The 12,074-nt window shown below is 38.5% G+C and overlaps 1 protein-coding gene and 1 long non-coding RNA gene across 10 annotated transcripts in view; one reads left to right on the plus strand and one right to left on the minus strand.

The window, feature by feature from the left end:
* The window catches only part of LOC309607663, a 35,814-nt gene extending 31,101 nt beyond the window's left edge, over positions 1-4,713 (plus strand). For both annotated transcript variants that reach the window (XR_014232485.1, XR_014232486.1), the window contains one exon: positions 3,875-4,713. This is a non-coding gene — a long non-coding RNA (uncharacterized lncRNA). The remainder of the gene's footprint in view (positions 1-3,874) is intronic.
* The window catches only part of CARMIL1 (capping protein regulator and myosin 1 linker 1), a 319,172-nt gene that overhangs the window by 32,141 nt on the left and 274,957 nt on the right, over positions 1-12,074 (minus strand). The window lies entirely within an intron of this gene.

Raw genomic sequence — 12,074 nt, forward strand, 5'->3', positions numbered from 1 at the left:
AGCAAAGACCATAGACCAAAGACCAAAGAAAAACGTTGCCATGATTTAGAAGTCTATCTGCTGTCACTTCTCAGTAAGACATCTTTGTTCCTTCTTTTCCTTTTAAAAAAGGAGGCCAAAACCCAAACCATGGCCAAAACTTCTTAGAGCATTTTTCTAGCATTGGTGTCAACTGTTGATTATGTTAAGTCAAACCTTAAGGAAGACATTAGCTTCTCCCTCAACACGATAACTCGTGTCAAAGCTGGAGGGGACCTTTGTCATCACCTCCACAAACAAATTGCAAGGAAGAAACTGAGTCATGGAGATGATAAGGACAACCACTCAAGTCAAGAGGAGCAGGGCCAGGGACAGAGCCAGTTATTAAGGTCAGCCCAGCATCCCTCCTGCCTCACCACTTGTGATCAATAAAACGGATGGATTTTAGGGGTGTTAACTGCTTTGATACTGGAAACTGGTATTCGTGTAAACTAAGATATAACATAACTGAAAGAACTTAGTTTGTAGACTTTGATTTCACTTAATAGGTTGTCATCTAAAGCTTTCTCCAAAAAAAAAAAAATCCACAGGTTGATAACAAGGTTCAAAGAATAAATTTTCATACTGAAATTTAAAGCAAACAGCTTTACAGTTTTGACAGTCTTATGTCATTTTTAACAATAATAGCCTTTTGCTATTATTTATTATTGAGAGAAAAGATTAAAAATGGTGAGCAGGGTGGTGCCTTACCCCCGGGGCAGGCCCCCTCCGCTCTCCCTCTCCCAGGCGCTAGAGCTGGTTGGAACCCCCGGTTTCAGGAGCGGCGTCCAGGGGGGCCCGCGGAGAGGGAGAAGAAAGTTTCGCTTCCTTCCCTCCGGAGGCCAGGAAGGTGTGACGCCCCTCCGGAAAGCCCCCTGCCGGCGGGTAGGGGCCACCTCAGGGCTCACACTGACGCCATCTCCCAGAGACCTACACAAAGACCTTGCCAACACAAGCAGCTACTCCCTGAGGACCACTACATTCCTGTCCCCGCCCCCCCCCCATGGAGACCCTGCCAGGCCCCCTCTCATGTATTCCTGCCCCTCCGCCAAAAACATTGCTCTTCTCGTGCACATTTGGAGCATCCTCATGTCCCCCACTCCCAACCCCGGCGCGCGCGCACACACACACACACACACACACACACACACACACACACACACACAAATGGTGAGCAATAGAACTTAAATCCAGACTGGTCTTCCTGAACGTAATGAAACTTGCTGATTTGGTTCTTTCAAGGTTTTTTAAAGGCAGACAATCAGAGGAAAATCTTTTTATAAAGCATCGGGCTTTGCAGGTTCAATAAAAATACAACCAATCCAATGCAACTGGAAAGGAATCCAGTTTCAAGGTAGTTCTCCCCAAAACAGGCCTTACAGGTGGTTGAAGGTGGTGTGACTGGTCTATTCATAAGTGAAACCTCTAAAAATAATTTTCAAGGAGACACAAACTATCAAAATATATGCTGTGTTTGGTCATGAAAACTTCTTCAGTATTGTATCCACCTTGTGCACAACCTTGATAGGTAAAAGGATTAAGAAGTAGCTTGGGATGTAATTTCCAGCCAATTCATCTAGATAGTCACAGATAAATTGGAAGGAAGTTTAAAAATGCATAGAATGAAGATGTCTTCCAAAAGTTTTTCCTGTGACTTCTGATTAGATTTTATAAGAAAAAGTGTTTGTGGGCAAAAATAATCTGGTTCAAGTTTCCCTATTTAGCCTTTATAATGAATACCAAATACATGTTAAAACATATGACAATAATGACATTTCAACTATATTATAATTCTTAAATATATAAAAAGAAATACATATAGAATTACATATAAGAGAATATATATAACATATATAAAAAATAGAAACTCATTTACAAACTGATGCCCAACTGTAAATGGACCATTCCGCTCAATCTAATTTTATAGACACATTGAGAAACATACAAAATCATCAGGATTTTTGATGGCTGACATTAATCAAAGGGAAACCAGTTTGCCTTTCTTGGTCTAGCTTTCTAATGCCTCAAAACCTAGTACACAAAATCTGAATATCAGAAAGATGCATTCTAATGCATTTTCATTGCTTTCCTTCATTTCATATGCTCTTTACAAGAGCATATAACTTCCAGTTGCATTCTGCATAAAACTCTCTCTGTGTTTGACGTATCTGTGAATTCTGAAGTTTTGCCATGTTTGGACAGGGCCAACGGCCTTTTGCTAAAATGGTCAGAGCTTGCAATCAGGCTGGTTTCTACAATTGGTGTTAAGAAGGCAACCTGATTTTATACATTTCTTTCGATGGATGAACTGGTTTACAATCTCTTTCTTTCATGAGAAAGAATAAGTATGGATTTAAGTATAACAATGGAGAAAAAAAGTGAATTTTATTTCTTCATAGTTTTCTTTCTTTTCTTTACAATTGTTTCTTGCCTAACAGTTTTACAGACAGTGTGGACTTGCTCAGTCTTATTGGCTCATTCCTATGATTCGATTACATATAAATCTAAAGCAAGAGGAAATGTAAGAATGATATGATTATCCACCTATTTGTACATTTAGGAACACATACTGTATGTTTCTCTACAAAGATGGTTTCTATGCACTCTCTTCTCCCTTCTCACACCTGTTGGTTAGATGAATTGAATCCTGGGAAAAAAAAATCTGGCTTTACCATCCAGATTTACATTTACTCTCTTCCCTTTTTGAACCAAAATGAAAGGGTTCATTTTCTCACACTATGTCTTAGTCCTTGTTTACTCTTCCTGGACATCTGTCAATGCCTAAGTATTTTCTGATCAGAGAAATCACAAAGTGCCCAACAGATGAAGGGGGTCAGCAATGGAAGCAGAAGAGGTACACACGCCAAAAGGACCCTTCACAAATCGATGTATGATTAACATTGCCAACTATTACTTCAGGCCTAGACAAAATTACTTTGTCTTTAAAAGTGCATTTTATGAGTAGTAAGTAATTTTCAATATTCACATCCTCAGGAAATAAGAGGAACAATGCGTTAAACCCTTTAAAATATAACTTTAGAAGGAAAACTCTAAACATAGACTTATTCTGATATCACAAACATCAGTAAATCCCCATCGTGGCAGACAGTGAATGAAATTCATGGCTCTATTCCCTAAGCATCCAAAAGCAGCACAATGTCTACACTGCTTGGAAATCGTACTCGTTTGATCCAATTTTTATAATGGATTTATAACTATTCTCCATGTAGCTCAACAGTGATACATATCCACTTTTACCATAAGTTAAGGACTAATGTTAGAACCTTATATAAACAACACAACATATTTTTCCTGTTAAACTCATTTTTAACACATAATGCCTAGACATACTAATTTTTTTTTTTAATGAGAGTTAAATTGTTTCTATCACCAGAAAAATAGGATGGAGTAGTTTCCTTGTTCATTTTACCAAGTTTGCGCAAAGAATAATAAACAACACCCTCACTCCAAAGCTCAAGAATCCTTAATTACTTTTCTTTTCCTTGAGGTTAAAAAAAAAAAGAAAACAAAAACAGTTGGAAAGCAGATTAGTAAAAATCTTCTAATACAAGAAGGTATTATGATGCCAGTTTTCTACAACTCTGGGAAACAAGTAATATGACAAGAATCAGAAATTTAAAACCTTGGAAGTTTAAGTAATCATGTCTTTTTTTTTTTTTAAACATGAATGGAAGAAGCACTTTTCTCCTCTTGAATGTTTATAGCCTCTTCATCAACACTCTGCTTGCTTTCAGGCACATGGCTGGGAATATTTTAAATTCATCCCCTGTTTTGCTAAGCTGAACCATTTTGTAAAGTTCAGTCTTGTCTCTAAATTGCTGCCTGTTTTATTCAGGATCCACAGATGGATGACGACACTACAGTCTCCTGGGAGATCAGCCAGGCAGCACGGAAGCAAATGGAGCACAAGAATGTAAACTAGTACGGCCAGAATCTGCAGAGCCACCAAAAAGTACTTACACTTGTACAGCAGAGAGTCTCCATGCAGCAAAAAGAAAGGAAAAAAAAAATTTTGAATGGAAGAGAAATAAAGCAACAGCATTACAAGAAATGGGGAGGGAGAGGCACCATACACAAATAAACAGAAAAGCTACATAAAAAGCCTTCATAGCAAAGGAATGAGGCAAGAATGAGGCCAAACTATTATTAGCTTAAGGCATCCAACCTAGCTTTTCCTAAGCAGAAGCACAATTACAGCTTGAAAACTGCAGAAACTCTTAGAGATATTACCTCTTCTGCTAAGTGCGTGCAAAATGCCATCTACCAACCCCGTAAGGTATTAATCCCACTTGGGAGATGGAGATGTCATCAGCTCCAAAGGCACATGGTAGACAGAACACTGGATGGACATTAGCAAACACCATGCAGGTGTTGGTTCTTGGGCCACAGGGCTAGTCCCAGCAACTAAGTGGGGACAACATGTCTTCGGGCACATGTAAGCGTCCCTTCTGGGGGTCTTTACATCATTCTGTCCTCCCCCACTGTAGCAGCAGCTTTGAGTTCTCTCTCCCCCTCAGTCATCAGAGCATTTCAGGCAAGGATCTGATACCAGGACCTAGCACAGTTACCTACCTATAGTGTCATTAACATTGACAGTACCTTGTACCTTAGTGGGAATTTAGGTCACCTTACATTTCACACTAAATCTCTAATTAAAGAATTTTTAAAACCTCATTGGTCACCATTATTAACAGTTGTTAGGGCATGTTAATATTCTGAACATTTATAAAAGAATTTTTTAAAAAGCATAACAAAACTGAAAATGTCCCATTGTAGAATGTCAGATCTTTGTAAAGATGGGGGGCATCTTTTCCAAACTTCCTGAAAACACACTCTGAGGAAGGCCACCGACTCCATCTACCTGGGGCTGACTTTTTTCCTTCAAGTTCCTTATTTTGTGTGTGTCAATTCTTCTCAATATACAGCAGGATGAAAATACAGGGCTTCTCAGTTTGTGACTGTAAACCGGTGGTGGCACACAAGTAAAAGGCTTCCCATAACCATTACCACCATCATTATGATCATCCTCAGTATTATTTGCTTATCAGAAAGGCTTCCATCAGCAAGGTCCTGAAAAAGTCTCAATCCACAGACTTCTAATTTCATATTTCATTAGGCAATTTTCTTCAAATATACCTCATTTTATGATACCTTAGATTGAAAACAGCCTTGCTGAATGAAAGGAGAAAAAGTACAAATGTATTTTCAAATATTCCTGAATGGCCCGAAATAAAGACTCTTGCCCCTGTCTTAACTATACATCCCCTCAAAAGCTTCCTTAAAGATGTGACTATGGATACATACGTACGAGAGTTATAGCTGATGGTTAAGTCCCACAGATAATTTTAGACTTTCTCTTTGTGAAAGGTTAATTCAACATGACAAGTACTCTGTCCCAATTATCCACCTAAAGGTCATTATAAGTGAAGGTAAGGAACCTTTCAGTTGGTTCAACTCCTAAAATGACAGGCAAGGAAAAATATGTTTCTATGAAGAGGGAAACCATGGCAACAGACATTTCAACTTTTCAAAGGAATCAAGATCATTAGTTCTCTACTCCTTCAGCACACTTTTTGGAACTCATTTACCTATACTGACTTCAATGTCTCCCCATCAAGGCAAGGGAAGGACTAGTGAGTACAGAGAGCTCATCCTCTCCCGAGAGTATGTCCCATGCTCAAGGTTTTGGCATCCAAGAACTGAGCTCGAATCAGTTAAGGGGTTGTGGAACGTTGGCCAATGTTTCTGTAAAGTCAGGCCTAGTTTTCTAGTTTGTAAAATAAACTGTTGTGAGGATTAAACAAGATCATGAATATAAAGTGTTTAGCACAGAGCCTGGCATATAGTGCCAGTCAATGGCCCCACAGTGCTTCAACAACTGGCAGTGATTATGAGCATTAGTCATATTATCATTTTTTCATTTTGCTATTCCCAAGGAGAAAAACTGAGGGGAGAGGAAGCATTTATTAGTAGATTTATAATGGCAAAAATCTGGGAACAATCTAAAAGCCTATTAAACACAGGAATGGATAACTAAAATGAAGTATATTCAAATGATGGAACAGCAGTTAAAAGGAGAAAAAACTTTATATATAGCAACATGAAAAATCTCAAAAGGTAATACTGAGTGAAAAAAGCAAGTTTCAGAAAGATACACACGGTATGATGCCATTTATGTAAATTTTAAAACATACAAAATAACACTATATACTGTTACGAATACATTATGTTTGGAACATACAAAATAAACAGAAAGCATCCAAAATTGTGACAGTGGTTCTTCTGAGGAAAGGGGGAGAAGAGTGAGACTGTCAGGAGAGGTCAAATGAGGCTATAATTTTATCAATAATGTTTCATATTATTTGAAATTCAACATATATTTACTGAGCACCTACTGTGCACTGGGCACTCTTGGTGAAGGGGCGTGGGTATAGCAGTGAAGAAGATCGATGAGGTCCCTGCATTCCTAGAGTTCATATTCTGGTATCAAAAAAACACACTGGCAAGACAAAGATGCTAACGTGTTGTCTGTTCAGGCTGGTGGGAACACAGGTGCTTGACATTTTTTTGGTGTGCTTTTTTGTAATTTTGTAGGAACTCTCCAAAAAGCTTATTTAGGAATACTTAAAGGCATCACTCAGGTCACTTGGTGCTGACTGATTGCCTGGACTTACTCTGCAAACACCCCAGTAGAAGCTCATCTGCAGGACCATATGCCACCACCACTGTGGCCACCTCTTGATGGGTAATGACAAGGGACAAATTTGATCATCAGGTGGAAACTGACCGACTGTAATATATGTGAAGAAACTTTAAAGATTCTTAAAGCAACTCAGGGTTACATGTACCAGTGTTTTACAAGTGTTATTATTGCCATGAAGCATTCAAGAATAACTGCCATCTCACAGGCACATGAAAAGATGCTCAACATCACTAATTATTAGGGAAATGCAAATAAAAACCACGATGTGGTATCACCTCACACCGGTCAGAATGGCTATCATCAAAAAGTCTACAAAGAACAAATGTTGTAGAAGGTGTGGAGAAAAGGGAACCAACACTGTTGGTGGGAATGTAAATTGGTGCAGCCTCTGCGGAAAACAGTATGGAGGTTTCTTAGAAAACTAAAAATAGAACTACCATATGATCCAGCAATTCTACTCTTGGGTATTTATCTGGAAAAACCCGAAAACACCAATTCAAAAAGACTCATGTACCCCCCAGTGGATAGCAGCATTATTTACAATAGCCAAGACATGGAAGCAACCCAAGTGCCCATCAACAGATGAGTGGATTAAGTGATATGTATACACATGGAATATTACTCAGCCATAAAAAGGAATGAAATATTGCCATCTGCAGCAACACGAATGGACCTAGAGAACAGTATAATGAAATAAATCAGACAGAAAAAGACAAATACTATGTGATATCACTAAAACGTGGAATTTAAAAAATAATACAAGTGAATGTATATCCAAACTAAAACAGACTCACAGACATAGAAAACAAACTTGTGGTTACTAAAGGGGAGAGGGAAGCGGGGGAGGGACAAATTAGGGGTATGTGATTAACAGATACAAACTACTATATATAAAATAGATACGCAACAAGGATCTACAGTATAGCACAGGGAATTATACCCATTATCTTGTAATGACCTACAATGGAATATAATCTGCAAAAATACTGAATCACTATGCTGTACACCTGGAACTAACACAATACTGTAAATCAACTATACTTCAATTAAAAAAATAATAATTAAAAATCAATAATAATAATAAAAAAAATAGCTGCCATCTCAACATTTAGGAGCCCAAGAAGCCAAATTAAAACAAGAACTTGGTACCGCTTCTAACTTTTTCATTTTCTTTACCACAAAACTCACATTTGAGGGAGTAAAAAAATTAAACATGAACCTGGATGGGATTCACTCTAACAAAACAATGTAAATGTTTTGCCAGCCACTTTAGTAATTCATTTCAACAAGAACACAGAGATAGCGATTTGGTGTTCAAGAACCGGCCCAGACGGGTGAGGAAGAAAAGCCATTTAGTTAAAAAAAAATAAGCAAATGAGGGAGTTTACCTCCAAGCACAGAAATTTAGGCAAATCTGCCCAAAGACTGCAGAGGTGCCTTTTGGCTGCCACCTCATCAGCCCTCCCTCAGCTTCCATGGGCAGAAACGGCATCACATCTATGAGGACTTCAACTATGGATAGTTGCCTAGTCAAGTATACTCACTTTTTAAAACTTCTGCAGAGATAAACTCTTTTTACAAGTTAATGGCCAAAGACATTTATTATGGGATCCTTTATCACACACACAAAAAAGTGATTTTGTCCAAGTTTTTTTTCTTTTTAATATATGGCAGAATTCTTTTTGAAACATGTTAAACAGTATCTCAAAAATACAGAAGAGTGAAATGGAATTAACTTGGCTGAAATAGGAAAACGCCTAGAGGTTGACTCAGGAGGTTTCCTTTAAGTGACCCCTCCCTACCCTTGTGGCCACAAGCATCCTTGGGGGAAACAAACTGAACGTCTTTGGGTGGAAAGGATAAGCCAGGATTCTGTCTTGCTCACCTCTAAATCCCCACAGCCTGGAGAAAGCCTGGCAAGTAGTGGGCATTCAATAACTGGTGAATGAATGAGTGAACTGACCCACTGTTTTAACCCAGCGCTCCCCCGCACTTGGATTTTATAGACTTGTTTAAAAGAGAACATCTGTCACTACTACCACCATCACTTCCATAAAGGGAATTTAGGCACAAAGATAGAAGGGCGCAATCTATTATAAAGAACAGGCCTTTAAATTAGATACATTTACGTTCATGTAAAGTTTTTCTGTTGTCCTTATTTTTCCCATTTCATGTTAGATTGACAAAAAACTTCCTAATGGACCCTAGTGGTTCATGGATTGGTGTCCACTTCTTTAACTTCAAATACATACACCTACTCTTTGCTCCCCAACTATTCTTAACATTTTCAAATTTATCACAAAAATAGTATAATAAATACAGGTATACTCTTCACGTGGATTCTCTAACATTTTGTCACATTATTTCCTCCATTTTCTCTTTTTATCACAAACACACAAATTTTTGGTTGAACCATTTAAGTTGTTGACATCTTGACATTTCACCTTTAAATACTTCTGCGTGAATATCCTAAGAAGTATATTCTCCTACATAACCATACACCTAACAAAATTAATAGCAATTACATAGTATCTATGTACATACCATGGTCCACATTCAAATTGCCCCAATTGTCCCTCACATGTGTTACAACACTCCCCCTCCCCCTTTTAGATGCAGGATCTAATGGAGAATTCACCCACGATATATGTTATGTTTCTTTCATCTTTTTTATCTAGCAAACCCTCCTTCCCCCACCCCCAATCCTGCCTTTCTTTTTCATGATACTGACTTTCTTGAAGAATTCAGGCCAATTGTTTCACAGACTCTCCCACATTCTATATTTGTCTGATTGTCCCCCATAATTAGATTCAGGTGAACTATTTTTAGCAAAAATGCCAAACGGGTGATGCTGTAAACAACTGAATCACAACAGGTGGCACCCAGATCAAGTTGTTCCACTCTTGGTGACACTAAATTTGATCACTTCAATAGGACAGGAACCTCCCAACTGCTTCGCAGGAAAGGTACCTTGTCCCTTGGTAATTTGTAAAGGTACCTTGTCTCTTGATAATTAATAATAACTCTGTGAGGTGATACTTTCAGTTTATGCAGATGAGCCCATTTGTAAACAACCACTGACAATCCCTGCCTGAATGAATGAATATAAGAGAGCTACAAAACTGTCACTTTCTACTTCTATCATTATTCCCACATTTTATTAGGTGCCATTCCTCTGTAAGGATCAAATTTCCCTTTTTTAAATCTTCTGTACCATCCCCTCTCTTTTATTTTCCTAGTATTACTATGGACTTAAGGATTTTTTTAAAATTAATTCAATGTATCCTAAACTATTACTGTCATTACTGTTTTGGTTGCAGGGAGTATCCCAGTGGAAGCCATTTCAATCTGGATTTTGTATCCTTTGCAATGATCCCATTGGATTTAGAGCCAATCCTTGCTTTTTGATTCAAGATATCCTAGTGTCATCTTGTGCTTTTCTGTGCATTTTTAAAATGAATATGGGTAATCCCTGTTTAATGAACTAGATTATAATAATTAAATATTTCCTACCAGATTGTCATCTGAGTCAATGCTCAAGGGGAACCCAAACTTAGTCATTATTATTTTTACCCTCAAAATATCTAACCAAACAGTATCATCACATTTGTAGTTTCAAAAGTAATTTTTATGCATTTCTACTTGTTAAAGTTTGAGGCGGTATAAATCTTACTGAGAAAATGAGATACCTAACCCTTCCTATGATGACTGTTGGAGAGCAACAATCTTTAATATCTAGGAAGAGTAGTATATGGAAGCCATAACTCTGAGAGAGCCACTATAAATCAATGGACAAAAGGAGGAATGATGTGGAGATTTAGTGAGGCACCACATTTCCTACTGAATGCAATATTAAATCCAGCTATTCACATCACACTCATTAACTTTTATATCCAGAATCTCATTTCATATAAAAGTTAAAATGGCATCATGATGTTAAAACAAAAACATTCAGGGAGCTGTACTGATGAGACTTGTGAAGATCACAGTAGAGTACTATTTTTAAATGAACATGGTTTGTTTCCTTGTTTTCCAGATCTGCACAATTTTTTTGATACAAGAAAATTAAATCTTTATCTTTGTCATGTTTTCTCCAGGAAACAGCCCACTTTTTATTCATTTTAACTAATCTTGCAACCAAGCTATAGAGGAAATTGGATAAATTGTCTATCAAAGACACTTTTTACATGCCACTGTGATGTTGTATTACAACCAAAGAAGAATGGCTTTCAGAGCATATGTGTGTAATCTCTGTTGTCCTGACTTAATATTAACTATAACAAACCCTGTCTTGTCAATGACTGTCTTTCATTAACATTTTCCAACATTTAAGGCTTCAGCATCAAATAACAGGATACAGATGGTCAACGGATTCAGTTACCTGGGGAGTGGAGGCCACACATTGCACAACTAGAAGCCCTTTCTGAGGTTGTGCTACGGCCGTGATAGAGGACACTCTGAAATCTTTTTCAGGGAAGGGCCATTTTGGCCATGCTGAACTGGGTATGGCATTTGGAGATTTCAACTGGGTACAGTTGACCCTTGAACAATATAGCTTTCAACTTGTGCAGGTCCACTTAAGTGGGGATTATTTTTCAATAAATACATACTACAGTACTAGTCAATCCGAGGCTGGTTGAATCTGCAGAGGTGGAACAACAGACATAGAGAGCTGGCTGTACAGAGTTATAGCCCAATTTTCGGGAGGGGGGGGTGTCGGCGCCCCTAACCACCGCGTCGTTCAAAGGTCCAGTGCACTCGAGCAAGGGCTGAAGTGGAATGAAGGCTGCTCCCAGGGAATCCTGGCTTGACTTACAGGTACCCACCCTACCGTTCAGCTCTGGTTAGTTGATCTCCTGCCTGGGAGAGCAAAATGACCACATACGTCAATTTTGATAATCAAAGTCAGATCAGTTAGGTCTAAAGCCTGTAGCACTAGTTCCCAAGGTTAAGGCTCCACCTTACCCAGCAAGCAAAACAGAGCACCACGGAGTCATAGATAGGGACTGATCTTGACCTTTGCTGTATCATAACTTCATTCCCTCCTTAGCAAGCCTTTATTTTCAGGAGATATTTGGCTAACCCTCAAATTCTCCTAGGCAAGAAGGAAAACTGTCCAACTGAAAGTCAGGGCCAGTGGCATGGCCTGAGTAAGCAGGACTGAACTGGGGATGATCATGTGTGTTCTCAGTATGCAGCTTCCAGAGGCAGACAGCCCTCTTTTCTCGGTTTTTTTTTGCTGCTTGTTCCCATCAGTTCAGACACCTACAACTCGAGCCATCACTTGCCCCATTATTTCAAGAGGTGGGATTTGCCACCACAGGTTAGAATC

The sequence above is a fragment of the Balaenoptera borealis genome (assembly GCF_965194805.1).
Source record: "Balaenoptera borealis genome assembly, chromosome: 12".
Classification (NCBI taxonomy): Eukaryota; Metazoa; Chordata; class Mammalia; order Artiodactyla; family Balaenopteridae; genus Balaenoptera; species Balaenoptera borealis.